The sequence below is a fragment of the Tupaia chinensis genome, unplaced genomic scaffold, assembly GCF_000334495.1.
Source record: "Tupaia chinensis unplaced genomic scaffold, TupChi_1.0 Scaffold143577_1, whole genome shotgun sequence".
Lineage (NCBI taxonomy): Eukaryota > Metazoa > Chordata > Mammalia > Scandentia > Tupaiidae > Tupaia > Tupaia belangeri.
Window position 1 is genome coordinate 22,655 of NW_006203423.1, and position 6,163 is coordinate 28,817.

Here is a 6,163-nt window from a genome sequence, read left to right on the forward strand (position 1 = left end):
CTGAAGAACTTAGCATCTATTGCCTTCTCTGTTCTCACTGATACTAACATAGGTCAAACTAGCAACATCTCTCATCTTGACTATTGTTACAGCTCCTTAGCTTCTGGCCCAACTCTAGCCCTCCTTAGGACACATCAACCCACCAGAAAGTGCCTTTTCTAAAATGTTACTTTTTTGATGAAAACACTTAATGGATTCTCAGACTCCAAGATTACATTCAAAATCCTTAATATATATTTCATAACCTTGCTATTACCCCTTCAGAGGATCAAGTCAAAGCATATGGAATTGTAATTTCTAAAACAGATCATAATTTCTGCGGAAATTTTCACATGCTCCTCCTTTTGCATGGCTGCCCTTCCCCTTCGGCCTTTCTCTTGTTTTACCTGACAAACTTTTACTTGCTCTCTGCGGTAGCTGATTCTGGGAGGCCTCTGTTCCCCTGAGATCCAGTCAGAGACGCCATAGTCATGAGTATAACAGCACTTACACCCTTTTCTTATCATCAGCTTTACTCGTCTGACTGGGCTATTGGATGAGTGGGATCTGGCTCTGGTTTCTGCCACCAACACTTCCAGATACTGTCCACCTCCTTTCTTTCTTTCTAACAATATCCAGAGCATCTCTCGTTGCTTTAAATTATTACCTTATTATTAAAGAGCAGTCTGGCCCAGCCTCTGTGGCATGGTTGGCAACGTACTGGACCACAGAGCTGGAAGCCATATGCTGACTGGGGTTGAAACTCCTGGCCTTGTGACTTAAATACACCCCAGACACAAACATGTGTGTCCAGGATCCTGGCAGCTGGAGGACTGGAGGAATAGGTCTGTGGCATGACCAAGCCCTGTGCAGATTGCCTGTCTTTCTCACATGTGCACAGACTGCATCAAAACACACGAGGGGTATGTGTATGTGTGTGCCCCCGTCCTGATGGGATGAAGAAATGGAGGAAAAGGATCGCAGTGCGATCACACACCACTGGGGGGATGCTGTCTCCTTTCTCTTCTTCCCTCTCTGGTCAGTTCACATGCCCTCCTGCAATTAGGGGGGAAAAAAAAGGAAAGAAAGAAAAAGAAAGAGAGAAAAAGTAAAGAAGGAACAGTCTTGAGTATTCAGACATGCAGTTCAATCTAGTATCAATTTTTTCGTTTTATGTAAGTCTCAGTTTTTGTTTGTGGTGCCTTTAGAACTCAGATAGGAGAGAACTGGGAAGAAAAAAAAAGGTCTATTTCTGAAGCTGAGGCTATTTGTAGATATCTTTTGACTGTCAAGTATTCACACCCAAATGCCTGCTCTTTCATGGGTGTGTTTGCCTATTCTTAGTGGAGACTGTTAGCCTCTCACTAACTGGAGATTCCCTCTTCTGGAACCCTCTTCACTCTGTAGCTTCTGCCTTCACCCTGAGGAACCATCTCCCCAGTGCGGTCCTTTTAGAATAACTCCAGTTGGCTGCTTTTTGGAAGAGTCTGCTTGTCCCACCAGTGAATGTTTGTTTTCTTAGCCCAGCAAACTCCAGAAATGGAAACCATTCCTAGTACAATCATCGCTGTATCTTCCACCAGCATCCGAATGAGAGTTACAAAAATCTCCATGCCTGTCAAAGTGCATGGGACACTATTTCCTGTATTCTGAGCACCTTTAAGCTCCAATTGGTCTTGAAGGGGACAGAAGGTATCTGTCCCTTACACGGAAGTGAGGAGAATCACCCTCTATGCTTATAATTTCCTTTTAAATAAATTATTTACTTTTTATTTTAACTAGTCTTTTTTTTTTTTTTTTGTGGTGAGGTTTTTGCTATAGGGTGTGTGTGCTTGCCGTAAAGACAGAAAGAGACAGAGAGACAGAAAGAGAGAAATCAGCCCCCAGGGGGATGACCACACTGCAATCTCTTCTCCTCCATTCTCCTCTAGGGATCTTGGGCACGCAAGCACGCGCGCTGGGCATGAGTTTACACCACTGGGTCCAGGACTCAAACCATGGTTGACTACATGGGGGTTCAGTGACATAGCCAATACGCTAACTGCTGGTTCCTTAACTAGTCTTTCATAGGTTGAATTTGTATATGGGACTAAAAAATCACATGGTTGGCTTTGCTATTTCTTAGCTATTTCTGTGGAGATGTTCCTTGCCCACTCTAGAATATGCAAGCACTTGTCAACCACTGAGGCAGGACAGAGAGTCCTCTTTGACATATTGTCATACTAGGTGATCTTGCTTTGAGGATTGGGTTTATAGCCTTTTCAGCCTTGTATTCTCAATGTTTAGCACAGAGTAAAGATGCAATAAACTTAAGAGAATAATAACTAATTACTATATAATATGATACCTGTTTAATAGAGTTATAATATGCTTTGGACACAAGGAGAGAAATTTACTTGAGGATATTCTGAAAGACTCATGAATATTTCCCTAAAAGTATCCTTCCTCAGTCACCAACTAGTCTTTAAGTAAGGCATAAAGTTTTCTTTATTTTTTGCTAGCTTGTTTTATTCTTTTGTAGAGGAACATAGTAATCAAAATAATGAAATTTTTTTTATTCTATACCATTTTTTAAAACATCAAAATTAATAATAAAACTCATGTTAGTTTAATCTGAACTTAACATTTAAAACAGGAATAGTTTTAGCTTTACGTGAACAATCATAAATGTCAGTTCTTGAAAATATTTCTGAACGTATTACTTTCCTAGTTGAAAGTAACAGAAGCTTGTTGGATTTGATTTTGACTGAAAAGGAACTTTATTATAAAGACAACAGTGGCCATTATGGCAAAGATGAAGCTGGATTCCAGAAACCCACAGGAACCAGAGACTGCTTTACAATGCTCTGCTGATGCCCTCAAATTCTCTCCCATTCTGTTTCCTAGCTTATGTTTTGTACTCCACAAGGCTTAACAGCCACTGGTAATGGTTCTTGCTTGCTCTCAGTCTTAGTTCCAAATTCCTATTTGGATCAAGTGCCCCAGTTCTAACAAACATTGACTGTGCCACTGTGTAGATCATGAGGCAGGGTCATTCCCAGAGGTAGAGACCTTTCCAGAGGATGAAGGAACTGACCATCTAACCTAATAGATTCCCCAGGCGGATATCTCAAAGGCTTAGATCTTTTTTCCTTTTCTTCAGTTTTGTTACTGAGTACGTGTGCTCACTGGATACAGATGGAGAGACATGGAGAGAGGGAGAGGAAAAGTGAGAAACATCCTCCCCTGGGGGTAGCCACACTGTAGTCACTTCTCCTCCATTCTTCACTTGGAATTTGGGCATGCAAGCACATGCCTTGGAGTGTTTTTCAAGCCACAGGGTCGAGATTTGAACCATGCAGCCGGCCATGTGGGATCCAGCCACCTTAACCATCATGCCACTACTGGTCCTCAAAGACTTATTTATCTCCCAAATCTCAGGATTTAAGTGATTAATGAAGCTATTGAAAATAGAAATTCCTCACTCTAATACTCTGAAAAATTTATATTCTATTCACTTGGAGATCGCCTTGCTCCGTAACAGGAAAACCTCATTGCTAAAATGTCCTTGCTATTTGTACCACTCGTTTGTGTTCATAATTGTTCTTTTTGATATCAGAGAAATAACAATGCATCTCCAAGTACGAATGAATCTTAAAATCGAATGTGAAACTCAACCAAACCCCAAATTTATTGGGTTACTTTCCTAAACATAATTTGATTCCTTTTTTTTATTTGAGGATACACACACACACACACACACACACACACACAGAGTCATCTTAGCAATGATGCTACCCTCTTTTACATTAAATTAGGCTGTGTGACTATTAAACACTATTGAGCAGGCTTCCCCTTTGTGCTACCATGTCTTTGGAACAATTTGATTTCCCTTCACCAGTTTGTTAACATTCCTTGTGTTTTCCTCCAGCTCTCCTTCCTCCCTGCTGTGTGGATATTTGCAGAGCACATAACACTTGTGGGCACTAAGAAAACAATGGATTCCAGGGTCACATAAATATTGGGAGTGAGGAGAGTTCAGAGAAGAGGGGAGTGCTGGGGTGGATTAAAGAACAGCATGGGTAGGAGAAGGCAAGAATAGAGTTCTCTCCAATCCCATCAGGGCTCACTCCCATAATTAAAGTTTCTTTTCTTCATTCTCAGGCAAACATGGCAAGTGGAGGATGAGCTTAGAAGGTATGAGACGCTGGGTGAATTTTAGAAAAGTCTATCAACAGGGATATATAATTCTAACAATAACTTTATTTATACCTACATTGTCAGAAATAATGTGTAAGTTTAATGATGCTGCTGTGTACTTGTTTATTTCCATTAATGGCATCCAGATGAAGTTCTGAACCAGGAGCATTTAAATGCTATGCTCACAACATACAGAACACTGGTGATTGGCTGAACCTGGGACTGAATACACAGCACAACCTCCAGGGTCTGCATAGTTATAATCACTGTCAGCACATTCGAGTCTCAAATAAATTAGCCATGAAGCTGCATGCTAATTTTCTTAATCATTTGATGAACACAGCTGTTTGGAAAATAACAGTGTAGTGCAGCCAGTTATGTTACTGGAATCTTTGTCTTATAGTCAGAAGGCATTCCTCATTATAGTGGGTTTTAAGAAGTGGAGACAAAAAGGAGTTTGTTATTTGGACACCGTGTGTAATCTGATTCTGCAGGTTTTGTCTGCCTCTCTTCATCAGTATTCCCAAATGAGCAGCCTGAAGCAGAGTAGAACATAAGCTGTGGCTCTTCGTTCCAACACATTGTTATTTTTTGATTTTAGGTGAGATCATGTTGACCTATTTATATTTATGGGGCATCTGTCACTCTGAAAGTCCTGGATAGGAAAGAATGAGTCAGACTATGGGAGATAGGTCAAGATGAAACTAATTTGCTATTGCTTTCTTGGGGCAAAGAGAACATGATCTCTCCCTGGTGAGAGAAGTAAGTTTTCCCTAAGGAGAATGGTTGTTTCCCGCTCTTAGGAGTCCTGGAATCCAGTAAAGCCAAGGGAAGAAAATTTGTCAGTTTTTGAATGGGAAAGAGAGATAACTCCTCCTCCCTATGGCCTTGACCCAGAGCCTGGGCAACCCTTAAAGCAGTGACAGTGGAGGAGACATGGTGGGACCTAGCAGAACTCAACTACCACCTGTGGCAGCCCAAAGATGAAGTCACACCAGAGCCCACAACTCAGAGAAGGGGCACCACAGGAATGCCAAAGAAATCTGGTCATGGAAAAATATTTGGCAAGTAGGCCGGATTGAGGGCATATTCAGATATAGAGCATTGTTTGGGATCATTAGCTATAGGTTATTTTGCCAAGATATGTGAAAATCCCTTGATCTCTATAAGTAAATATTAAAATACCAGTTTCTATAGTTTTTTTTAATTGTCAGAATGAATGCGTAATCACCAGAGAGAGAGATATCATCTCTTGATGAGACATGATCATACTGCAACCCCTTCTCTATTTCTCCACCCTGTCGGGATTTGGAGCACATGTGGACACACACCTGGCATGTTTCTCAAGTCACTGGGGTTGCGATTCAACTCTGATTGGCTCTGTGTGACCCAGACCACTTCATTGCTAGGCTATAGGGCTGACCCATAGCTTCTTCAGTCCATAAATAATAGATACCCACAATACAAATATGTTCAATGTGCTATCCCCTGCTTTGGGAAATACCCCTGGAAAGGTGTCATTTTGACTTACAGCTAGATTCTGTACTTTTATTCAAAGTACCTACTGCCTCTAAAATGCTTACAGTCTTTAAAACTATCTCATGATACAGCAAATCCACTCCTGGGTATCTACCCAAAGGACAGGAGGACACTCAGTTGGAAAAGCGCTCGCACATATATATTCATTACAGCCTTATTCACGGTAGCTGAGACATGGAACCAACCCAAATGTCCACAAACAGATGACTGGATTGAAAAATTGTGGCACATATACTCCATGGAATACTATTTAGCCATAAAAAAATCAAAGCCCTGGAATTTGATAGAAAGTGGACGAATATGGAAGATTTGTTGCTGAGTGAAGCAAGTCAGGCTATGAAAGAGAGACATCGCATGTCTCCACTTAACATATACCAACTGTCTGCACTCTATGGTAGAGATTGAAACCCTGGAGAACATAAAAGTATTAAAAATTGTAATGGACACTAGAGACAAAATGGAAAGA